Source organism: Notamacropus eugenii, chromosome 7 (genome assembly GCF_028372415.1).
Source record: "Notamacropus eugenii isolate mMacEug1 chromosome 7, mMacEug1.pri_v2, whole genome shotgun sequence".
Taxonomy (NCBI): Eukaryota; Metazoa; Chordata; class Mammalia; order Diprotodontia; family Macropodidae; genus Notamacropus; species Notamacropus eugenii.
This window is the reverse complement of record NC_092878.1, coordinates 147,802,267-147,828,829: the sequence shown is the minus strand read 5'-3', so window position 1 is coordinate 147,828,829 and position 26,563 is coordinate 147,802,267. Positions and strand designations below refer to the sequence as shown.

General features: G+C 39.6%; 1 protein-coding gene and 1 long non-coding RNA gene across 4 annotated transcripts in view; both read left to right on the top strand.

Annotated features, from left to right (window-relative positions):
• Positions 1 to 26,563, top strand: part of BMP2K (BMP2 inducible kinase) — a 110,833-nt gene that overhangs the window by 4,800 nt on the left and 79,470 nt on the right. The gene's annotated exons all lie outside the window — the stretch shown is intronic.
• LOC140513670 (uncharacterized) overlaps positions 1 to 26,563 on the top strand; it is a 31,599-nt gene that overhangs the window by 4,317 nt on the left and 719 nt on the right. The window contains exon 1 of the long non-coding RNA XR_011970278.1: positions 1 to 26,563. This exon is cut by the window's left edge and continues 4,317 nt beyond it. This is a non-coding gene — a long non-coding RNA (uncharacterized lncRNA).

Genomic DNA, 26,563 nt, shown 5'->3' with positions numbered 1-26,563 from the left:
TGCCCAGTGTACTAAAAGTCTTTTTCTTAGGTCATTTTATTGGTGCCGTATACTTCCTTCAAAAGCTAGCGAAGGTGTAATAGGACATAGCATATTATGTTAGATGATAAACATTTGTGGGTGGTGGTGATCACTTAGTGTATCTGCTGCCCGCCTCCTACTCCAGTCATAGATTTCATGAATGATGTCTTTTGTGCTTGCACGTCATTGGTAATATGCTGTAGCCCACTTAGTATCCACTGGGAGACAATCTATGAAAGTTCAAACTATGAAAGAAACAGAAACTTTTAAAATGAAATAACATATAGATTCTTTTCATGAAAGGAAATAGTTTCTAAAAAGTCAGATGCCCAACATTGCATCTTTTATTTTTTTAATAAAAAATTCAGGGAAGGATCTTCTTGTTGAAGCACAAAAATGACTTTTTTTTGGGTGGGGCAAAAATTCTAGTGTGTTCTCTAGACTTGAGTCCTATCAAAATTCTATATATATATATTTTTAAGAGATAGTTGGTGTATATCTGGGCGGGGAAGCAGTTAGTATGGTGTCATCAAGACTAGATCCTACCAGTCTCACCTCATTCTGTTTTCTGACAGCATTACTAGCCTGGGAGCCCAAGGAAATCTCAGAGATACAGTTTTTCTAGCTTTAGGTGAGTCATTTGGCTTCAGTTTCCTTTTGAAAATCAGCTCAGACCTTTTCATAGTTCAGAAAATGTGACAAGTCAACATGTTTATCTGACTGTAAAGATAGACACTGCGAGGAGTGCTTTCAAGCTATCTTTCATCTCCTGCTGCAGGTTTTACAGGCATTACTGATGACATTTAATCATTGGTTAGATAGGTTATGGTCGAGAACCACTGAAGATGGATGAAAATTCATTTAATGCTCACCCACCAATATGGAGAGGTGATCTCTCTAACCATCACTTTAGATAGCTATATTTCCATCTCATGTTGTTCTTATAGGAGAGATGGGTTATTATAAGCTAGGTGAGAGTGAGTGCCATGAGATGACTTCTGAATTGGTTGAATAGCAGCATCCAAAGAGAAGTGACCAGTAGTGGTTTGATGTCAGCTGAAAAGGAGTCACCTAGAGGCCTTTGCTGGAGATGTGTGTTTGTCTGTGTGCCATGGGACAGTTTTCTCTGACTTTGATAAAAGCATAAATTTTGTCAAATCCTCAAGTGATACAAATGTGGGAGGGCAGTCAGGATTCAAAAAAGAGTAAGATTGGACTGAAATGAAGTGAAATAGGATTAGAGCTAAAAGTAAATTGTTACCATTGTCACAAATGTAAGTTGGGGAAGGAGGGCCTGTCTGGAATTACTGGAATCTTTGAAGGAAAGACTAGCTAGATACCTTCTTGTGGATGTGTTGTTTAGATGGCTCTTCTTTAGAAGTTAGGCCAGATGGCCTCTGAAGTCCTTTATAAGGTTCTGTTTTTCTATGAAATCTATATTAGTGGGAATTCAGGTGTAAGGATTGTGGATTTTTATCTACATGTTTGAGGTGTGTTTTCTTGGCATCTCTGCACATGTAGTCCATAAGGAAGCAAAAAGAAGCTGTAGTAAGCCTTTTGAAGGTGGGGTGATATTGAAATTGCGGAACTGTTGTGAATTTGGCAAGTTTGGGTGACAAATTTGAAATGGGGGCCGATTGACAATAATGGGGATATTGAGAATTTAATCATAGGGTTCCTTCAAAGCATTTAAATACTTGAGGGAAGGTGGGTTGGTTTAGGTTAAAGTATTAGGAATCATTGCCAAATATTTGTCAATTGGAGGTGAAAATGTTAATTGAAATTTATAATAGTAAAACAAAATGAAATCATTTATAGGAATTATCTTTAAACACTATTTTCCAAAAGCATCTAAGGGTGCTTTCATCTCAAAAACCTGTGATCCTATGATGTGTGAAAGAGTTGAGCATGATTTGGAGGAATAATTTATTTGATAGACATTTATTCAGTGTCTACTCTGTGTAAAGAACTATATTGGGTACTGTGGGGGCCACACGAGTGAATACGGTACTGGCATTTGCCCTCGAAGAAATTTATAATTTAATAAGGGTTATGAAAAATCCAGTTTTTATTATGTCCTACCTTGTAGTTTATTGAAAGTGTGAGGTGCTTTTGGAACTCAGAAGAGGGAGAGATTTTTTTCAGCTTCTGGGTGTTAGGGAAGATTCTAGAGAAGGCTTTGTGGAGGAGGTTGTATTTGAACCTGGACTTGAGAAGGGTGGATTCAATTTGTACAGGAAGACATGTAATAGGGAAAGGTGTTCCAGGTAAAGAGCACAATTCACTTTGACTGGAGTTACAGTGTATCTATCTAGGTGGTGCAGTGGGAGATAAGACTGGAAAGGTAGGTTAAGGGTCAGCATTAATGCCAGGCTAAGGAACTTGGACTTTATTCTATAACCCGTTGAAAACCATTGCACCCATTTCTTATTTCTACCTCCCTACATCTTGCTTATTGATATATATGATAGTCAGCTCCACCCCTGGCTGCCTTTCCCCAATTCTATATACCAATGGTAGATGCTGTGAACAGTCAGTGTTCTGCCCAGCAATCTTCACTGACAGAGAATTGATCACTCTTGGTGATTTACTGGGTGTGAGAATTTAGGGGAAAGGAAAGGATCAAAGTAACTTGGATTGTTTTTTTTTTACCCAGGTAATCAGAGATGAGTTTGGGGGTGGAGGGGAAGGAGGAGATGATGAATTTAGTGTTGAATATGTTGTGTTCAAGGGACCTAGCAGGTAGTTGAAGATTCAAGAGATGGTGATATCTAGGCACATGTCAGTGTTGGAATAACTTTTATGGAGATTATAATTGAGAGATTTGATGGGCTTGAGAAACAAGAGAGAAATAAGTAGAGAAGAAAAGACTGAGGAAAGAACCTTTGGAATTTTATAGTGTACCAGATATCAAGAAAGGTAAGTTTAAAGAAATGTGGTCAACATTAGATATTCTAGAATGGTCAAGGAGGTTGAAGTCTGAGAAAAAGCCATTGGATTTGGTAATTAGAGATCACTGATGCCTTGTGGTATTATTTTTGGAAGCATGTTGACCAAAGTGAAATAGAAGCTACCCTTTCTGATAGCTGTAGAATAACTTCTTAATCAGATGTGGTTTTTAAGTACAGTCATTCCATTTGCCATTTTTCATATTAAAATGTATTTAAAGGAATGAACTTAAGGGAATGAAAAGGAATGAACACTTGATGTGTAGACCTTGAGGCCTCGCTGTGATATTGAAATATTCGTTATTGCTCAAAGGTTATACCATCCAAATGCAAATTCTGGTAAGTATTTCCACCCTGGAAAGGCTTTGAATACAAATTTGATGCTTGGTGACTAATCTGGTTCTAGCTTGTCTAAATTTTGAGAGGCTTGTCACCTGGCTGGTTCTAGGTGATTTTTTTTCAGCCTCGGATCCTCACCAAGGACTTTGATCTAAATGAATGATGTTGAAGACACAACACCCAGTTCTTCCAATGGGTATCTCAAAGGCAGAATTCTATGTCCTTTTCCTCTTGGAGAAGTTTTAGTGACTTCAGGTTCCCTTGGATAAAATGTAAGCTCCTCTGGCATTTAGACTCCTCCACACTCTGGCTCCAGGCTGTCTTTTTGGGCTAATCATACATTATTCCCTCTCATGTACTCTGGGCAAACAAGCTTACTTCCCACATCTCTTCTCCGTACCTTTGCACAGGTTTTTTCCTGTGCCTAGGATGCTTTTCTTCCCCTCTTCCTCCTCTGGAAATCCCTGCTTTCCTTAAGCCTCAGTTCAAACGCTACCTTCTTTTCAGCTATTCTGACCAAACAAAAGAGTTTGTGTTTTATTCTTAAGGCAATAAGGATTTAGAAAAGCATTTTGAGCAGGGGAATAACATATTCATAACTGACACAAATGTCAATTTGGTGTGTGAATTAAAGAGGTAAGAAACTGGAAGTAGGGAGTCCTACTGACTAGGAGGTATCCTAATAGTCCAGGTAGAAAAATCCTGAATTGGAGTGGTGCCATGTGAATGGAGAGGAGGCATGTGAGAGATGTGCACAAAGAATAGACAGGATTTAACAGCTAATTGGAATGGGGGATGAGGAAGAATCAAGTCGAGATGACTTGAGTATGTAAACCTGGGTGACTGTCAACATTGTGATACTCCCAGAAGAAATAGGGAAGTCAGGAGGAGTGGTAGACTTCGGAGGAAAGATTGAGTTCTGTATCAGATATGCTGAGTTCAGATATGCTTGTGGTACAGTGGGTTCAAAATGCCCTGTACACAGTTCTGGTCATGTGGGATTAACACTCAGAAGGGTCTAAGGTTAGATGTATGTAGATCTTGGAATTATCTACATAGAGATGATAGTTGAACCTGTGGGAGTTGATATGATCTCCAGAAAGAGTATAGAGTGAGAATAAAATAGGACCTTTGATACGCACAGGTAAGGGACAGTAAAGGAGACTTGAGAAGGACTAGTCGGCAAGTAAGAGGGAAATGGGAAGGGAAGAGACTACGATGTATAAATTTTTACAAATTTTACGTTTACAGTGTTTACAAATATCTCACTTGTTGCTCACAGCAACCCTGTGAGGTAAGTGCTATTATTATTCTCATATTTAGTTGAAGAAACTGAGGCAGACAGAGCTTGAGTGACTTACCCAGGGTTATACAGCTCATGTCTGAGGTTTGATTTGAACTCTGGTATTACTGACTCCAGGCCCAGCTCTCAATTCATTGAGCTATTAGACTACTTAGAAATAGCAGCATCACCAAACTTCCAGAGGGTAGAGTATCAAGGAGGGGGGAGGATGGTCAACACTGCCAAGCACAAAAGTCAAGAAGGATTAGGACTGAGAAAACAATCTTTTGTTGGGGAGAATTGGCTGTTGTTCAGATGGCTTCTTTGAATGGAATGTGTCTTCTGGGAAACTTTATTATTTTTTAAAGTTTGATTGTTTTTCAGATGTTCATCTCTTGAAAAAGCAGTGACCTGTACTGTTTTGTATGTTATATTTCAGTTTTTCTGATTGTTCTCATTGGTATCACCATGAAATTGATGAATGTAACTTGCTATTCTACTTTTCTTGCCTTGAAGTAGTCTTCCTCCCTTTCATTCCCCCCTCCATCAGTGTAGTATGTCATAAAGTATTGGATCTTGGGCTCATCCTTGTTGGAGTCCTGTATAATATTTACTTGTCCAGTATATACTATTTGGTTTTATGATTTTCTTGCCAGTGTTAATTCTTGTATAGTTTCATTGTATAGGTTAGCTATTAAGGATGCCTCATACCATCTTGCATGTTTCCTTTTCAATTTGTGTTACTTTTGGTACTCTACCTATTTAAGTTGTATTTTAAAAATAAATTTGTATAAGCATTCTGTTTTAGTCATTTTTTTATTTCACCTAATTTTTTAAAAAAACTTAATTAAAAAATTAATTTAGGTGTTTTTGTTTTTCAGGTCTGGCATTCTATTCACTGTGCTACCCAGCTACTATAAACAGATGGCATTAATGATTAACATCTTTAATTTGCTTGTTCATATTGCCACATTCTAAGATAGGATTGTAACAAATAATTGAGGCATCTTCAGAGTTAAAATGTGCATCATTTGCATTTTTGCATTAGTGAGATTTCAGTTTGGGCTAAGATACAGTTCAGTAGTTGAATTTCTTGCAGTAGGGAAATTTATAGTTAGTGTGAAGTAGCGTAAGGGGTACTGAACTTGGAGTTGTGGGGTTTGTGTTTGGGTCCCAGCTGGACCATTTATGTTCCTATCTGGCTATGGGCAAGCTACTTCATCTCTTAGAGCTTTCATTTATTAATTTGTACATGGAAGAGGTTGGACCAGAAGACTTCCCAAGGTCCCTTTCAGCAGATAGATTTGTGATCCCATGATCTTCCTGTCTGAAGTAAAAAAAAAAAGACTAAGAAAGGAACTTGGAATCAATATTTACAATTATCAGGAAAGTTCATCTAGTCCACCCTCCTCATACAAGTGAGCAAATTAAGGCCCTGAATGGGAAGGTTTGTTCAAGGTTAGACAGGGATGGGATATGAACATCTATTTTCTAATTCTCCGTACACTGCTCTTTCCACTGATTCCATGTGTTAGCAAGAAGCAGAAATTGATTGTAATTGGTGGCTGTGTGTAATGATATAAGAGGAGGGTTTACCAGGGCGACCAGAGCCTTCAATTTAGGGGCAGTTAGGGGGAAATTATATGGAGACAGAGTAGTTATTGATGTTTGGGTGGCAAGAATATTGGCTGATCATACTTGTGCTGTGTGAGAAGATTCCAGGTTGAGTCAGGAGAGGAAAAAGTGGCAGAGGGATAGGTACTCTCAACTTTGTTGAGAGTATTGTTAGTTAGAATGACCTGTGGCCTGTGTGAGGATTGATATTAAGGTCTGTCTAGGTCATGTTGATCTTGAATTATCCACTGGTTATCCATAAACATTCATTCCGTTCATTTAGCGAATATTTATGAAGTGCTTCAGTACTCGGCATTATCACCATTAATTCTTAACTTTGCACCAGTGATTTCCAAGTTCATAGAGGTGTCTCTAATTTCCTGGAATTTGTATGTTCCTTTGGCTACTCAAACTTGGCGTGACCTAGCAGAACTTAACCTGTTTTTCCTGTAAGCCTGTTGGTCCTTCTGATTTTACTATTTTCCAATGCCACCTAGTTCCTGATGCGTGAATCTGTGGTTTATTTGTCTTCCTCATCTCTCACATACAGTCACTTATTAGGTTCTGTTCATTTTATCTTTATAATTCTAACTCATGGCCATTTCTGCCATTGTAGGAATAAGCCTTCATTACCACTTACTTGGATCAGTGAAGTAGTCCTTTAACCAGTCTTTCTGCTTTCTTTTTCTGTCCCTTCCAGTCTGTTATACTGTTGCCAAATTAATCTTCCTTATGTATAAATTTGGATGAGTCTTACTGAACAAAGTTATAACTTCTTTGTCTCCATGTTATGGCATCACCTTAGCTTTCTGGCTTCATCCTACACTATGCCCCTTCGCAGAGGCTGCACTTCAGCCAAGTTGGACTGCTTATTCCTGTAGATATGCTATGCTATCTTGACCCTGTACTTTTGCTAATTCTGTCTCTCATCCCTGGAACGTGCCAGGGTTGTTCACCCTCATGCCATCACCACTTCTTAAAACCTTACCATTTGTGATCCAGTTCAAAGGTGATATCTTGTATCAAGCCTTGCCTTTGCCTAAAAATAAGAATGATGTTTCCTCCCTACTTCTCTTAGTACTAATTTTGTACCTTTGAAGGGCTGGACGCTGGCACCCATCAAGTTTAATTGGACAAAATGAAGTACTCGTTGGTCAGTGAACAATTACCAATAGGTTTACTTAGTTACCTCATAACAGGGAGAGAGTAGGAGTAGCCCTTAGTTTCTACACCCTACTTTGGCTCTGTATGGAAATAAATTAGTTTTGAAGGATACATGGCCCCTTGTGGGTCAGTCTTTTTTTAGGCCTTTAGATGACTAGGAATCCTTAAAATATATCCGGAGGGTACCAGGAAACTGCTTCAAGAGAGGCATGGTTTGAGCCTTTCCCTTTCTCTGGGCCAATCTAGTCCTGTTTTTGTAAGCTTTTTGGGAAAATCTAACCTAACCCAAGGGGGTGGGTAGATCACAGATCCTGAGTATCTTCTGGAGGTCTCTCACCATTTATAGGTCAGACAGGGGAAAAAGAAAAAGAATTTACAGCTTTTATTCTTCTCTCTCTCCTAATTGTAAAGAAGAACGAAAAAAGAAAAATGTGGAGAACAGAAGTCAGAAATTTCTAGACTTTTTCCCTTTGCTTTTGGAAAGACTAAATCTTAGGTCTTAATGAACTGGTCTCTGTGGTTGATGATGTCATTCTTCACTGTGGGTTTCCTCATGTTGAGATGTCGGAACACAGCCCAGATCAGGGCATCGCAAACATGGCCCCATCTTCTTCTCCTGATTGTAAGGCTATTATGATGAGAAGCAGCTCCAGGACTCTCAGGGCCCCAGCCTGGCACAGTGAGCAGTTTTTCATCATGCTTTAGAATCATCTGTATCTAAGGGATCTAATTGCATGCCTAGGTTCTCTCAGTATCATCACCCATTCAGTATTCCACGGATCATCCACCAAAACCTCCTTCTCCTGGAGATACGAAATTTTTGCCCCTTTAGAAGTTAGAAGCCTTTGTGGAGAAGGGGCTGCCCATTCTTCTACAGGGGCTGAATAAGGATTCTCATACAACCCCCTCTGAGAACTCAGAATTGCCACCAGGTCAGCTAGGGGATCACCTTCCAAGTAAATACACATCCCTATCAGTTATCTAGCAACAGTTTCACTTTGCTCATGCTGTTAGGAAAAAAAGCTTCCTTCAACAATTGGTGGAACCAACTGTTCCTTACACCCCTAAGCCCTTTCTGAGAATGGAGTTGTTTGTACCATTTCAGTTCAGAGGAAGTATACTAAGTAAAGTGGACCTGAGCTACTTCTCCAGGCTCTGTGGTGCCCTCTGAGGGGACATTGAGCACAGCTGTGCACTGGGAAAGGAATAAGAAAAGACTGGAGGAAGTCAGCCAGATGTTTGTTGAAAAACAGTCCATTTTTATCAAGTAAATCTTCTTGGAGACTGGATTCCAGAAATCATTAGTGGAGATTCCTTCCCTTTCCCAGGGTGGCATTAATTTCTCATAACCATGGATTCAGGAAGGTTGGGCCCTTGACCTGAGCAGTCAAGTGCATGAAGAGGCAGCTGTTGATTAGCAGATGGATACCTCTTACCTTGAGATGGAAAGGTGCTCTGAGTGGTCCAAGGAGCTCATTTAGTCAGGAATGGCTGCCTTATCCTTAGGATCATATGGTTCTGTGCAGAGCACAACATGGCATCAACACTCCAGAGTCTGTATTGGTAACTGTGTTGTTCTTGTAGTGACTCCTACCTGTTTTAGCATGTGATATCTCTGATATGCACTGACGTTCCACAAACAACTATGCAGTAGGGGGAGGCATTGCTCCTGACCCCAAAGTGAAAAGCCTTTGGTTGTGTAGGTCTCTTCTGCCCTAGCCCCAGACCACTTGGCAAACCCCATGGTTGCTGCTCAGGAATCAGAATGCATGAAGATCTTCTCTGCCCCATCCTTAAGGCTTTCTCAAATGCCAGCCATGCAGCCTGGCCTACTACTGAATAAATGGCTGCTGAAGTCCTCTGCATTTGCATTTGCCTCTGTTATAGAAGATGAAGTTACTGATAGACTTTGTAAAACAGTTACTCAAGAACCAGGTTCTTATATGTGAGGTGGAGAGTGGAGGGTCGCCTTGGTTAGTGGAAGAGGCAGCATCCCATGGCTTGAACTCAGGGCCTGCCTCTCTGGTGAAGTTGTTACCTATTTGTGAAGGGTGTAGAAATCGAAACATGATCTTGAATGCATTGTTTCTCTTTAGCAGTAGGGGTTTTCTATGCACTATCACAAAGAGGAATCATCATCCAACCCATAACAGGCAAATCTGGATAAAAAGGTGATTACATGACTCTTGTGTTATTGTTTGGTATCAACTAGGGCCTGGTAACAGACAAGCAGATACTTGTAATTTTCTGTACTTTTTTCGGAAAAGTATTTTTCTCTGATTTCTTCATTAATACTCATCTCTTTATATATATATTTCAGACTTTTTTGTTTGACTCATGATTCTTATACCATATTCCTTCTTTAGTTTCTCTGTTTCTCATGGAATTCTTCTAAAGTATCTATTTTGAATTCTGTATTCTAAGCAGTTTATATGCTGTTGCTTTTTAGATCTTCTCTTTTCCTTCTTTCTTATGTGCATTACTCTTAGAAGGATTAATTCCTGTAGGGGATAGAGAGGATAAAAGTATTGTCCTATGATACAGATTTTCCTCTCACTGATTATGTGCTCCATTTCTAACTCTTATCCTTATTATGATCATTTTCCTTCCCAGAGTTTATGAAATTTTTCTGGTTCCATGCCCTCCCACTGTTCTTCGGCAGAATGCTGTGGATGGAGACACATAGCATTCTCTCAGAGGTAGTGATCTCTCTAAGCAACAAATCCCTGTGGGTTATACCAACTGTGACGTTTTCTGTCTGCCACCACAGAACAAGTCATCCTTCCTGAGAATACTCTTTGTTGGAATCCTCTGTCACTACTAAGACAAGATTCTCCCATTCCTTCCTTTCCCCTTATATTCGTATGTTGCTCACTTTCTGACCCCTTCGTCATTGTCAGAGGATCCCTAAGGACTGGAGCTCACAGCAATCTTAACCTACTCCCATGTTGGGAGGACCTCCCTGAATCTGTGCCCCAAATGACTTCTCAGGGCAGAGAACTGGTCCTAGCTCATTGTGCCAGTTTCCTTTACTTCAGGCCTGATACAGCTCTACACATAGTTACTATCCTGTGCCAGTTCTCTGTGCTCTGTTCTCTGGTTATGTGGCTTAGTGCTAAGCTCCAGGCAGTACACGCTTCTGTTTTTTCTGTACTCCACTTGAAGTGGTGGATATTGAGTTGCCAGTTAAATTCTGCTACTTGTTGGCATGGCATGGTGGGAGAAACGCAGTAGTAGAATTTACAGGGAGAATCTACCACATCAAGGAGATTGCTGAGTGAATCCCTTGTCCTTGGTTGTGCTGCTCTGACCAGTGTTAGGGGCTGATGGGACAGGATGTTGAATGAATAGGTTAGGGAATTAGAGAGTAGCCTTCTGTGCTGTTAATTCAGCAGGTTTTTATTTTATCTGGGTTCTGATGGTAGCTACAGAGTTATTTGTATAGTTATCTTTTGCACATAATTTTAAATATGAGGAATTTTAAGAGTTTCTGAGAATTGGAAAAATTAGTCATCTTGTTTGGGTAAGATGGTCCAGAAATTGAGCAATTATTTTTCAGAAGTGGTATCATGAGTAGCTGCTTTGGGGAACTTGTAACTCCAGAAGTCACAGAGGTGCTTAGATCACTCCTGGTGTTTATGATCATGGCCTATGCCCTTCAGGGTCATAAGGGCCCAACAGGAGTCTTTTGGACAGCCTTTTCCAGAACTTCTTGGCTATACCCTGTTCTGGGTCCCACTCAAAAGGCAGACTTTCAGATGACTCAATAGGGGCTCTTAGTATATCCATGTGGGGAATGTTGGTTTATCAGTGCCTGAAGAGTCCAGTAGGTCTCTGGACTTGGGGAAGTGAGCATTAGTAATTTATTTCAGACTGTTCCTGGATTCCCTGGGTTTTCTCTGCCCACTATACTTACCATTCCTTGACTGAACAGTCTGGATCCTGGATTTTCTTAAGGGTTGATTTTCCTTCCCTCCTATAGACCACCATCTGATCTAGGGCCTTTGCCACAGTGTCCTCATCTTGCTTAGTAGCATTGTGTCATCAGTTGAGTATGCATTGATGCCCTTAAGAACAGAGGCCATTTTACAGGTCTTTACCTACTGAAGTATGCCATTATAAATGAGAATTCAGATAGCCCTGGGTGAGGACCATGAATGTATACTAAGTTCCTTCCCAGGTGGAAAAAACTGCTCCAGAGAGAAAGCCATTGCTAAGGTTAGTAACTGTACCACTCATCCTAGGCATGGTCTGTTTAGTCAGGAACTGCTGTAGTGATAGACCTGATGAGGCTGTTCAGCTCACTGTAGTCACTGTCAGCTGCCAGTGCCATCTGTCTTCTTCACAGGGTTATTGTGAAGGGAGCTGGTATGATGAAATGCTCCAATTTCCTTTATCTCAATCTCTAGAGAAACAGTCTCTTTTCACCCCCATGGAGACCTGGTATTGTTTGGTTTTAACTCCATGGAGTATGTAAGGCATCTGCAACAGTTTCCATTTGACCTTACGTGCAGTAATCTACATAGAGGTTCCTGAAAAGGCATGTATAGGTACTGATTGTCGAGAGCTTACTATGCCTCTTCTCTCCATGCTCTTCCTTCTATAGCTTCCCCATATGGGTCAGGGGTTTTTACAGGATGCTTTAGGCTTGGGTGGCGCCGAAGGGCCTCTGTTGGTGCTGAACATCCCTGTACAGTTTTTATAGCACCCTCATAGACTGGGATCAGTTGCTTTCTTCTCACCCTCACTGTTTCAGGAGCCATATTCAAAGCCTTCTCCAGGATTTGAAGAAACCTGGTGGATTGGACTTACTGTAGCACCTCTCTCATGTATCATATGGAATTGCAATTATTTGTGTATATATTATGCTCCCCTACTAGATTGTCTTCTCCATGTTTTATAGTCTTGGTTATCTTCTTTGGTGCATAGAACTATGTGTAATACAAGTATTTAATAACATGGTGTAGTGAATAGAATGCTGGTCTTGGAGTTAAGAAAAACCCAGGTTTGCATCCAGACTCAGATACTTGTTAGATACATGTCTGTGCTTAAGTCTGAGCTTCAACATTTTCAGCTGTAAAATAGTGTAAGTATAGTGTAAATGGTGTAAAACAATGGATAGGATACTGGACCTGGAGCCAGGAAAATCAGAGTTCAAATGTAACTTCAGATACTTACTAGCTGTGTGACCCTGGGCAAGTCATTTAACCCTGTTTGCCTCAGTTTCCTTATCAGTAAAACTAACTAGAAAAGGAAATGGCAAGCCACTCCAGTATCTTTGCCAGTTAAACCCCAAATGGGATCAGGAAGTGTGTCATACATGACTGAAATGACTGCAGAACATCTATTTCACAGGGATATGGTAAGGCTAATATAAGATACAGCATGTGAAACATTTGATAGATATTTTAAACAACTGTATAAAGATGAAAAAATTGAATTTAGAAATTAAATGATCTGTATAGCCTGTCTTGTGGTTGGTTACTGTTGGTGGTAGGACTTGAATCTTGTTTGCTTGGCTTTTTGCTTGGAGTTTCTTTCACTCTACTATGATGCCTAATTATTTTCGGAGATGTTATGGGTTAAATAGGGTTTTGTGAGCTAATCTAGGAAGAGATAACAATCCTATGGGAAAATGTATTCTGAGTTTTAATCAGTTTATGGACAGACTTTTGGCACAACCCATTTTTTGAATAGGGGAATACTTCTCTATATAGAGGATAGTATGTATGGATGTAAGTCAGCAAGGTGGCCCAGTGGATAGAGCACTGGGCTTGGAATCAGGAAGACCTTAGTTTAAATCTAGCCTTAGACACTATTAACTCAGTGACAGTGGGCAAGTCACTTAACCTCTGTTTGCTTTGATCTGCAGGAGTTGGAAGTGGCAAAACCACTTCAGTATTTTTGCTAAGAAAACCCCATGGACAGGTGTTAATGTCCTGTGGTCCATGAAGAGGTGGGCACGACTAAACAGCATTTGTGGATATACCTGTTTTAGTATGTGTAGTACCTGTTGAAAATAGATATAAGGATACTTTGGAAGAAATGCTGATAGGTGAATGATAGTTACTAGGTGGGATTTCAAGAGTGGGTTACTAATGAAACAGGCTTAAGATTAATTTCTAACTGGAGGGATGATGTGCATAAAACTAAATTAACATGGAATAAAATGAATACATTAAGTAATATATAGAAGCATTGGAGTGATGAATAAAAGTTATATACATTTGGTTGTATGTATAATGCTGCACACAGAGTAGATGATTACTATAGTTAGCTTTTCCGGAAGCTGAAAAAAATGGAGTTTTGGAATTGGCTTGCAAGGAGAGGCTTTGAATTAGGTGAAACATTTTGAGCGTAGCTGATCAAGTGTTGCTTGGCTTTCCTCCTTACTAAATAGCTAACCTCTCCATTGTGGCCCTTTTCCTCATCCCATCCTGCTTTCTCCTGGACTTCTCCACTAGCATTTACCATATACCTCTTGTGTGTCTTCATTTCCTCTTCATTAGTCCCCTGCTCTCTAGTTTAGATCTCTTTCCTAAACCTCTCTTCTGCCCTCTGCTCTAAGGTTCCTTTTCTTTCAAGTAACCTAGTGTCTGTCTGTCTCTCTGTTGTCTCTTCGTCTCTCTCTGTCTCTGTCTCTGTCTCTCTCTCTCTCTTCTTCCCTCCCTCCCTCCATGGCAAAGTCTCTAAAGAATAGTCAAAATGTAGGTTTGAAGGTTCGACTTCTAACCACTTCCTCAATTCCTCGGCATCTTTCTACCACTGCTTTACTAAAATGACTCTTTGGAAGGTTATAATTTAATCCACTTTTCACAGAGTTCATTGGGACCTCAGAGGCCAAAGAATTCAACCCATTCCTGAACTAGAACCATCTTTTTATAATAGATTTTTTCCCTATCTTTTTCTTAAAGACCTTGTGATTGGAGCCTTTTTAAGGCATCAGTGATGTAATTAAAATGCAAAATTTTCATGTGTCATTTAACAGAAAGAGGGATAATATGTGACAGTCTTCAGATCACAGAGGGTACTGAATGTGTCTTCTGGTTGGAGTTGCTGATGTGCATGGTGGGTACACATGCTTACAGTCTTAGTTGCTTTAGGTATCTTCATTTCCTAAGAGTCACTGCTTCTGATGTTGTGTGTTGGGAGGGGATTGTTGAAGGTGACCCAAGTAAAACCTTTGCCATAAACTGTATTTTTTAAATTTTATTCTAGACAAGTAATAAAACTTGAATACATAAGAAGAAAAGAAAAAGAAGCATAAACTTTTTTTGGTATTTTTTGTATTTAAATTTATCTATTTATTTAAGCCTTTAAGGCTTTATTTAAGTTTTCAACATTCATTTCCACAAAATTTTGGGTTCCGAATTTTCTCCCCTTTTCTCCCCTCCCCCACCCCAAAATGCTGAGCATTCTAATTGCCCCTGTCACCAATCTACCCTCTCTTCTATCATCCTCCCTTCCCTTGTCCCCATCTTCTCTTTTGTCCTGTAGGGCAAGATAAATTTCTATACCCCGTTACCTGTATTTCTTGTTTCCTAGTAGCAAGAACAGTACTCGACAGTTGTTCCTAAAACTTTGAGTTCCAGTTTCTCTTCCTCCCTCCCTCCCCACCTCTTCCCTTTAGAAGGCAAGCAATTCAATGTAGGCCATATCTGTGTAGTTTTGCAAATGACTTCCGTAATAGTCGTGTTGTATAAGACTAACTATATTTCCCTCCATCCTATCCTGTCCCCCATTACTTCTATTCTCTCTTTTGATCCTATCCCTCCCCATGAGTGTTGACCTCAAATTGCTCCCTCTTCCCCATGTCCTCCCTTCCATCATCCCCCCCACCCTGCTTATCCCCTTCTCCCCCACTTTTCTGTATTGTAAGATAGGTTTTCATACCAAAATGAGTGTGCATTTTATTCCTTCCTTTGTTTGAATGTGATGAGAGTAAGCTTCATGTTTTTTCTCTCACCTCCCCCCTTTTTCTCTTCACTGAAAAGTCTTTTGCTTGCCTCTTTTATGAGAGATAATTTGCCCCATTCCATTTCTCCCTTTCTCCTCCCAATATATTTCTCTCTCACCACTTAAAACAATTTCATTATTTTAAGATATGATCCCGTCCTATTCAATTTACCCTGTGCTCTCTGTCTCTGTCTCTTTCTCTCTCGTGTGTGTGTGTGTGTGTGTGTGTGTGTGTGTGTTTGTAATCCCACTAACTACCCAGATAGTGAAAAAAGTTTCAAGAGTTACAAATATTGTCTTTCCCTGTAAAGTAAATAGTTTAACTTTAGTAAGTCCCTTATGACTTCTCTTTGCTGTTTACCTTTTCATGCTTCTCCTGATTCTTGTGTTTGAAAGTTAGATTTTCTTTTCAGCTCTGGTCTTTTCATCAAGAATGCTTGAAAGTCCTCTATTTCACTGAAAGGCAATTTTTTCCCCTGATGTATTATACTCAGTTTTGCTGGGTAGGTGATTCTTGGTTTTAGTCCTAGTTCCTTTGACTTCTGGAATATCATATTCCACGCCCTTCAATCCCTTAATGTGGAAGCTGCTAGATCTTGTGTTACCCTGATTGTATTTCCATAATACTTGAATTGTTTCTTTCTAGCTGCTTGCAATATTTTCTCCTTGACTTGGGAACTCTGGAATTTGGCCACAATGTTCCTAGGAGTTTCTCTTTTTGGATCTCTTTCAGGAGGTGATCAGTGGATTCTTTCAATATTTATTTTGCCCCTTGGTTCTAGAATATCAGGGCAGTTTTCCTTGATAATTTCTTGAAAGATGATGTGTAGGCTCTTTTTTTGATCATGGCTTTCATGTAGTCCCATAATTTTTAAATTGTCTCTCCTGGATCTATTTTCCAGGTCAGTTGTTTTTCCAATGAGATATTTCACATTGTTTTCCATTTTTTCATTCTTTTGGTTTTGTTTTGTGATTTCTTGCTTTCTCATAAAGTCATTAGCCTCCATCTGTTCCATTCTAATGTTGAAAGAACTATTTTCTTCAGTGAGCTTTTGAACCTCCTTTTCCATTTGGCTAATTCAGCTTTTGAAAGCATTCTTCTCCTCATTGGCTTTTTGAACCTCTTTTGCTAATTGAGTTAGCCTATTTTTCAAGGTGTTATTTTCTTCAGCATTTTTTGGGTCTCCTGTGGGTCTCCAGCTGTTGACCTGCTTTTCATGCTTTTCTTGCATCTCATTTCTCTTCCCAATTTTTCCTTCACCTCTTTTACTTGATTTTCAAAATCCTTTTTGAGCTCTTCCATGGCCTGAGACCATTGAATATTTATTTTGTATGTTTGGGATACAGAAGCCTTGATTTTTATTTCTTTCCCTGATGATAAGCATTGTTCTTCCTCATCTGAAAGGATGGGAGAAGATATCTGTTCACCAAGAAAATAACTTCTATAGTCTTATTTTTTTTCCCCTTTTGTGGGCATTTTCCCAACCAGTTCCTTGACTTTTGGGTCCTTTGTCAAGAGTAGGGTATACTCTGGGAATCTATAATATCTCAGTTCCAAGGTGGCACAATCAGGCGTGTACTGGTCTGGGTGTAGGGATTTTTTGTCAGGGATTTTTGTGCCCAGAATCTTAGCAGTTAACTCTCCACAGCCACCTGGCCTCCAGTTCTGCCAAGTCAGCACTGGGGGCTTAGATTGAGATAAGCTGCATGGGCAGGATGGCCATTCAGTGTGAGATAAACACCAGCTCTCCCAGGGCCTCCACACAGGGCTAAGGTAATACTCAGCTCCTCAGTGCCCCCAGGGGTTTCACGCTCCAACAATGGATGCGGGCTGCTGTAAGGGCTTCTGTTGGAACTGCTGCTGCCTGCCCAATGTGGCCTCTGTGGCGGCTGCCTAAGGCCGGAGCCATGGGAAGGCCCTTCTCCCTTCCCAGCCAGCTGAAAAAACCCGTCACTGACCTTTGGTGCCTGTGGGTTGATGGATCTGCAAACCTGCTGCTGCTGGAGATTCCTCCCCCGAGGGCTGTTTGTGAGCCGCCCCCGTGGCCAAGCCTGGGCTGGGCTCCCTGCTCCAGGTCCTCCACTCTGTTGTTCTCCACTTCTGCTGCTCCACAATTTGTTGAGAGTCCCTCTCTCCAGGTGTTTTATGGGCTGTGTGGGGAGAGCCTCTGTACCTGTGTCTTTCTACTGTGTCCCCTGAAACATAAACATAAATGATAAACTTAAGTATGAAATAAGAAAGAGACATGTCACATGAACAGTAGAACATAGGAAAGGATTCAGAAGATGGAGCAATAACTTCATTTCAAGAAAACCTATACAGTACGTGCATTATGTTGAAAGCTCTCCGTCTTTGCTTTGCTTTCTTGTAGGTTTTCTTTTCTTCTCTGCTGTACACTTTTTCCTTTGGTCTTTCTCCTTCTTTCTTCCCCCATCCCTTCCACCCTGTGGCTACAATTGACCGTGAATATATTTATATATAGGTATCATCACTGTATTTTCAAGCAACTTAGGAAAGTTAATTCCTCGATACCTGGACAGACAGTACTGAAGGTATTGCCCTAGACTATTAATGTTGATAATTTTTAGGACAACTAAATTACTTGACTACCTGAGTTCCTTCTCCTGACCATGATGTCTCAAATGCTCAGTAGTTTTTTAACACAGAGGTTAAACTCTTGTGCCCAGTGAAGGGAGCTTGATATATGTTAAGATACATAATAGATGGTCAGTCTACCCTTAAAAGCTTCATCATTTAATTAATTTTAGTAGTAAGTTTCTAGGTAATTTAATTGTAATAGTCTAGCCAGGGTTATGTGCTAATTTGTTTCATGAGAATTGAACATTAAATGCTTTAAGTTATTATGCTTATCTGTATTTGTTATTTCTTACAGCACAGTAATATTCCACATTAATGTTTAAACATTCCTTAATCTATTGGCATCATTTAGTTTTAGTTCATTTAGTTCTTTGCTCCTAAAAAAGCTCAGATGTAAACATTTTGCTCTATATAGGGCCTTTAGTAAGTGTGAACTTTGAATTCTTTTTCCTTTCATCTTTAGTGTTTCATGTATGTAATATAGCATACTTCCCCCAGGATAATTTATTATATTCCCATTTATTTATATGCTTAACTGTAGTTGGTTAGATTTTTGTAATCAAAGCTATTTGGCTTCTATTAGGTCTTTGGAAATATCTTGTTCTCCCAGGGAATGAGCACTGAAGTATAAACTATGGGGAACCATGGCACCATGATTCAAAATTTTCTTTTACAGTTTTCTTTTTATTATTATGAATTTAAAAAATATGAATAAAATTGAATATTTCCATATACAAAGAACAGAAAAAGAGGTAACAAATAAGTGTAGTGAAGAAAAACAAATTCACACATTGTCTGTGTCTGAAAATACCTCCCCCTACTAGTCCGTGACTTTTCTGCTAAGAGGTCGGAAGCATGATTCTTTATTAGTCATCTGGAATTGGAATTGGTCATTGCATTGATCATAGTTCTTAAGCCTTTCACATTTACTGTCCTTTACACAGAGTTGAAGTCATTTTATAAATTGTTCTGGCTTTACTCACTTCACTTTGCCTGAGTTCCTAGAGCTCCTCCCAGGTTTATCTGAATCTCCCTCCCCACTCCCTGCAGCCACCCCATCCTTTTTAGCGATTTAGCAATACTTTCTTACATTCATATTCCATGATTAGTTCAGCCATTTTCCAGTTGTTGGGCACTACTTCATTTCTAGTTCTTTGCTATAATGGAATATTGCTGTAGATGGTTTTGTATGTGTGGTTCTTTTCCTGCCTTTCATCTCTAGGGCTACAGTAGTCATTGGTGTCTCTGGGCCAAAGGGCTTGTATGCACAGCTGAGTGATTTTGCTTTCCAGAACGGCTCGAGCCCTCATAGCTCCACTAGGAGTGCGTCTGCATGTGCCTCTTCTTGCATGATACAGCAGTACTTTCTTTTCCCTTTTTTCATCTTTGCCAATCTCATTAGTGTGACATGGAAACTTTTATTTTGCATTTCTCTTTTTGTTAGTGACTTGGAACATTTTAAAAATAGGGTTGTTGATAGCTTGCCTTTCTTCCCTTAGGAAATTCGAGTTCATATACGTTGACTACTTTTGAGGAATGTTCTTGTGTATTTGAAACAGGATGGATTAGATATGACGTTGTGGAAATTTGCTGTGAAGACTTTTCCCTCCAGTCAGCTATATACTTTTTAATTCTAATCACATTGGTTTTGTTTGTATAAACTTCTTCAGTTTTTTTCCATCAAAATTTTATCTCCTGTGTATCTCTCTATCCTTCCCATATCTATAGTTGTAAAAAGATCCTTTAATTTGTTAATTGTATAACTTTTTATATCTAGTAGGTCTTTAAGTATAGCCCTTTGACTGAATTCATACTTCACAGAAGAAATCCTTTTATTAAGGGGATTTGTTCTGTGAAGTTTGGGTTCAAAGGCCTGTACTTGAGGACTGAGAGGGCCACACATGGCCTTCAGGCTGCAGGTTCCCCACCCCTCTGACCTCGGCCATGTCTCCGTTTGGAGCTTATAGTGGATAATGGTAAGAGGTTGCTTGAAACCTAGTTTCTGCCAGACTGCTTTCCAACTTACCTACAAGTTTTTGTAGAAATAGTGAGTGTTTAACTTGGTAGTTGGTTTCTTTGAGTTTATTGAACACTATGCAGTTAGGTACTGTGTTTCTAGATCTTGGGTGCTTTGTATTCTCTTAACATTGATTCTTTGGGTTTTTAAAAATTGGTACCAAATTGCTTTGATAATTACTGATTTGTAGTATAGTGTGAGATATCTGGTATCACTCCCATTCTTTCCTACTTTTTTCTCATTATTTCCCTTAAAATTTCTGACCACCTGTTTCTCTGCATGAATTTGGTTATTATCATGTTGTCTGGCTCCATAAAGTAACTCTTTAGTAGTTTGTCATGGTAGTGAAACTGTAGATTAATTTAGTTAGCATCATCATATTTTTTATATTGTCCTATACCAACCATGAATAATTAATATCTCCATTTAAAAAAGGTTAAACTTTACATCTCTATAAGAGTTTTGTACTTACAATTCCTGCATGCTTTAGCAGCTGAACCTTCAGCTATTTTACACATTCTGTAGTTGGGGTGGAATTTTATCTCTTGGTAATATGGTAATTGGTAAATTTCTTGGTTATACAGAAGTGATGTTAATTTCAGAGGGTTTATTTTCTATACTACTTTAATGAAGATATGGTCACAATTAATTTTTTGTTGATTATTTCATGTTTTCTAAGTAAAACAATGTATCTGCAAAAATGACAGTATTATTTTGTTTTTTGGCCGTGTTTATTTCCTTAATTTCTTATTCTTGTCATATTGCTGGAACTATATCAAATAATAGAGGTTACCTTGAACTTATTAGAAAAGCTTATAGGATTTCTCTGCAACAGATAATGCTAGCTCTTGGTTTCAGATAACTTTTTACCATGTTAAGGGAAATTCCATTTATTCCTTTAAAAATTACTCTGAATTTTAAAAATCTCAAGTGAAATGGATATTTTTGCACACAGACAGAAAAAGTATATATGAAAACGTAGATCTCTTACATATAGTTTGCTTTTCTTTTTTAGTATAATAATTTCAATTGGTAGCTTTTATAGTTGCCATGCTTCTGTGCTTCCTTGTGGCCTTCTCTTCTGCATTTAAAAAAAAAAAAAGATGCCTCAATCACCCTTGTTTTCTTTCCTTTCTCCTTTTCTTTATGTTTTTCACCAGATGGTTGTTGGGGAAGGGGGAAAGAGAAGATAACCGATCCCTTGAATCAAATGTGCATAATTAAGTAAAGCAAATCCCTAAATTGACTGTGTCTGAGAATGTTGTTTCATTTTGCGTCTTGAGTTTCATCATCATTCTTCATATTGTAGTTTTCTTTGAATTGATCACAATTCTCAGGTTTTTCAAAGTTGCTTTTTAAGAATAATGCTGCTCTTATTGTATATATTGTTCTGTTAGTTTTGATCATTTCATTCTGCCTCAGTTCAAGTCTTTCTAGGTTTCTCTGAAACCATCCATTCCATCATTTATTTCTCCAATGGATGAACACTCACTCCCTAAGTTTCTAGTTCTTTGCTCCTACAAAAATAGCTGCTGGAAATATTTTTCTATATTTAGGTCCTTTTTCCCTCTTTTTTGTCTCTCTGAGAATTATGTAGGCATGGTAGAAGAAGTGTCACTGTGTCAAAACTGTTTAGTGACTTGGAGCATAGTTGCAAGTTGTTTTTAAGAATTGCTGTTACTAGTTCAGAGCTCCACCAATGATGCATTGAGGTGCTGTAGCCCTTCCAACCATTCATTTTCCTACTTTGCTACTCTAATGGGTATGAGTTGGTTTAATTTGTATAGCTTTAATTATTTAATTGAATCTTTTTTTTTAATGGTTGATAGCTTTTATTTCTAATTTTGAAAACCTCTGGTTCCTGACCTCTGTCCACATGTCAATTGAGGAATAGCTCTTGTTCATATAAATTGGAATCAGTTCTTTATGTATCTTAGATATGAGACCTTATCAGAGAAACTTTTGGCAAAGGGTTGTTTCCTTTCCAATTTTAACTCCATAAGTTTTGTTTGTGCAAAAATCTTTAAAATTTTTTATAATCAAAATTACCCATTTTATCTGCTGTGATGCCCTCTACCTGTTTTTGTCATGAACTCTTCCCATATCTAAAAATGGAAAAGGTTAATTTCTTCCTTGCTTCTATACTTTGTTTTGAGACTAGGTCGTCCCATGTTACCCTGGCTACAAGTATGACAGCTATTCACAGGCCTGTTTCTGACTTGACACTTCATGTCAAAAATCAGGCTTTGCCCTTCGGGGCTGAATGTTTGTCTCCTTTGGTCCTCCTCTGGCCTTCTTGGGGGACTGAGCACTAAGTTATTCCAGTTCAGATTGGGAACTTGCAAATTTTCAGTGGTCGATCTGAGCAAACTCTGATTTCTTCCCTCCTGGTCTGAACTCTCTCTGCTTGTTCCTGACCTGGGTGTTGGATCTACTTAACACTCCTGTGAACTGTACCTTTGATGGAACTTTCAGTTGTTTGTCCTTTGTTTTGGAAGAGGACCAGTGACATCATGGGGCCATGTCTTGACTTGTGTGTGAATTGGATTTAAGTGAGGGGGAGTCACACAAAATGGTCAGCCCCACTCTCGTCCAGATTCATCTGAGTCCAGTGGTAGTACAAAAGTGAGGATGACTGGTGATGACCCAGGATACTGCGGATTACCGTGGCATCTTTGATGTCTGATCAAGCTTTAAGTGCTTCTCAGGGCCTGCTTCACCAACCTTTGTGGCCATTGGAATAAATCGTTCTCATCTGCCATTCAGCTCGGGGAAGTCTTCACATGCTTGGGGTAGACATCCCCCTAACTCACTAGCAGGTTTGAGGCCTAGTGGTTACCCTCAAACTTATTTAGCTTCTCTTCTGAGATAGGTGTAGCCACTGTACATGCTGCAGCTTTTTGGAGCCACAGGTGAGAGTTGACAGGTGGATATTAAAGGTAGATAAACAGCTCAGAAAAGGACTCTGCAGTCCCTCACACCAGAGGTACTAGTCCTCCCTGAACACCCTGTAAACTGTGGATGTTCCAGTAGACTCCCACTGGAGTTGGGCACTATTAGCCAGCTACAAAACTCTTCAGGTTCAAACTTCAGGCTGCCCTGGTTTTCTACCTAAGTTATTAGAATGTGCTGGAGGCTGGAACTGAGGCCCTGCCCCTCTCTGCGGTTTAAGATGCTTAGGTGTTGGTGTCTCTGAATTTGCTCCTTGTGGGTTAGGCAGTCTAATGCCTGCAGTCACCCTTCGTCTCTGAACGCCTTCTCAGCCTGCCCTGGATCTATGACCCAGAACAACTGGGTGGTGAACCACAGTTCTGTCAGTTGGTCTCTGTCCCTGTAGCCTCCACCAGCTCGGGATCCCTTGTCTTGCAGTTGCTGTGAACTGAAACCCTAGAATGTTTCATTCCTGTATGCCCCTGCCAGGTCCCCAGGGTTCACAAACATCTCTGTCTCCCTTCGCTCACTTGGGCTGGGAAGTATGACCCACTGTTTTCAGTATTGGATTTGCCCATCAAGAGTGGGTCTGGTGCATTTTCTAGATCTTAACCCTGAGACAATAAATTATAATGAGACTCCAGAGGTTGTTGGGTGAATTTTGCAAAAAGCTATGAATTATTCTGTCAATCGTTGTGGAAAAAGTAACTTGAAGTTATTAGCCTTTTTATTTAGAAGTTTGTTCTTTTTTTGTGCCCATAATATCAAGATAAACACCTTTGGAACCCTGCAAAATGTCTTTTTCCGTTATGATTGCACTGAGTATCCAAGTGTGTATCTTTCTTTTCAGCCAAGGTTTTTGCAGCAGACCTTGAAGTAATAGACTGACTTTCTGTTGCTACTTTTCTGATCGGGTTTTTTGTTTGTGCAACATTAGTGTGTGTCACACTGTAGTTTGTTGTGTTGGATGGTCCTCTAATTATGTCAAAGCTGGTGCCTAGAAGAGCTGTTGTAATTACCCAGAATGGAATTGTCAGTATCTTCTCTCAGTTTTTACTTTAACTTTATGTTTTACTTTTATTCTGCCTGAGACTGAACTCTGAATCACAATCCCTTGTCCTTTCACCTCTCCTAAATCTGCCTTTTATCCTCACTAGGATGCCTTGTTCCCTTTAATTGCTTCCTGCCTTCTTGGTCTTTCAACCCTTTTCTGGCCTCTCTTTTGACCCTTGAGATTCAGGATCCTATATATAACCATGTTAACAAGGCACTGCCTCCTCTCTTAATCTTTTGGCCTCCTTGTCCATCGGTTCTTCATGTCTGACTGATTCCTAACCTTAACAGCCCCTGCCTGTCTGCTCAGTTCCTATTCCACAGCTTCTGAAAGCTGCTGGAGGGAGCTAGAGGAAGTTACACTGACATTGTGCTGATCAGGTCCGATATAAATTCTTACCTAACCTCGACCAGACCCTCAGTAGTACGCTGTAGTTCTTTTATTCGCCTTTTATTGTCTGTAGCTATTTTCTGTCTTCTCTTTGCTCAGGCTCCCAGCAGGTTCACAAGACTCCCCCTTTTCCCCCTTTGATTCTGACTCAGTACTCTTGACATTTATTTTTCATTGTACACCCTTACTAGTAAAAAGTTTTGAGCATGCACCCCCAATATATGTATATTTACTTGTTCATGAATTATGTGTTCTAGTGTTAATATTTTGTATGTTATGAAGCTTACACAAAAAAATTAAACAAGGATAAGCTAATATGAAATAATATTTAATATTATAGTCATTAGGGAGCCAGTGGAGTTGAGTAAAGGAATGACATGGCTATACCTACTTTTTAGGAGAATTATTCTTTTAAGAAAAAGTACTGGGGGTGGGGTGGGAGTGAGGGAGTAGTAAGTCGGAGAATTGAGAGGTTTGAGGCAGCAGAACGATTAACTGGTTATTGCAGTTATCCAGGAAGAAGCTGTGAAGGCCTTGATGTAGGGTCAGTATCTTCCTCAGTAGAGAGAAGGGAACGGATGCCAGATCAGCTGTGGAGGTCAAAGGATCTGGCTGCTGCTGAGGCACGTGGGGAAAAGCCAAATTGAAGAGATGGAGAGAGCACAGAGGGTGTGCTGAGCACTTTGCAAGTAGGAACTGCTGACAGGTAGGGGCTATTATTGTCCTCGCTTTACAGTTGAGGAAACTGAGGCAAAACAGGTTAACTGACTTGCCTGAGGTCACACAGCTAGAAAATGTTTGAGGTTGAATTTGAACTCAGGTCTATCCACTGCACCTTCTAGCTGATTCTTATCTTCTTGTCTCTATTTGCCTGTGAACATGTCTCGGTCGTCATTATCCAAACTATATTACCGATGCTTCCCAACCTCTGTGATCCTTCTTGTGCTGCAGGGCAGCCTCCATCTCTGGAACATACTCTTTTTTTTAGGCTCTTTTGGGATCTGTTTTCCTTGCCCTCTCTCCTCATCTTGTATTTTATCTGGATCCTACCTTTGCCTCCATCACAACTTGCATTAGACTCTTCTGTATAGTTTTCCTCTCCTGCTCCTGATAGGATGTAAGGTCTTTGAGGGCACAAGCTATGATGTGTGATCTTGGTTTTTCTAGTACCTGCTATACTACCTGGTGTAAAATAGGTGACTTATAAATGTCCTAGTGAGAATGTTGCATAGCATTGGATACTGAAGCATTGCTACGTAGTCTTGTCCTTGTTTACCTTCAGTACACACACACATACACACACACACACACACACACACACGCACACACACACACACCCCTTCAGTTGTATGTGTTCCACACATACACGTCCTAGTGAGAATGTTGCATAGCATTGGATACTGAGTCGTAGTCTTGATACTTAGTCTTGTCCTTGTTTACCTTCAGTACACACACACACACACACACACATGCACAGATGCACACACACATGCATACACATACACACACATACACACAAACACCCCTTCAGTTGTATGTGTTCAGTAAAAAACTATTAAATTGTATATATGTGGACATGTATTTGAGAATTTCTTGGTGCTACCTTAGCCTAATTTCGAATGCTGAAAAGAGAAATATTTATTTCGTAACATACTTTCATTTGTTGCTAATATTTTGAGACCTTGATTGAGACAGCTACATTTAACTTGAGTTGTAGGAATTATATGATTTAATGAATGGTGAAGTTCATTCTGTAAAAATGGTTTCGGAATTTTATTAAATTAAAATAATACTTTGAAGAGCTCTTGCTAATAAATTTCAATTATAATTTACATTTCTAGTGTCTTCTTCCCTAGCCTGAAATATTTTAAGGCAAAATAATTTGTCAAAGCATCTTATGACTCAGAGGAATTTAGAGCTGGAAGCAATGTTAATCATCATGTACTTGGAATCACAGAATTTTAGAGCTGGAAGAGAATAACAGTAATGAAGATGATAATCATTGTCAGCCACCATTTATTTCAACCCGTAAGTCAAAGAATCCACCCTGAGATATCCCCGACAAGTCATCTGCTGTCCTTGGTTCTGCTTGAAGGCCTCCCAGTGAGGGTCAGGAGCCACTCACAGTTTAGTGACTTGGGTCATGGTCACTGAAGCTGCTAAATGCTGCTGGTCCACGATAGTCCAGCCATGCATTACTGTGCCTATTTTCCAATTCTGACATCTTTGCCAATTTGATGGATGTGAG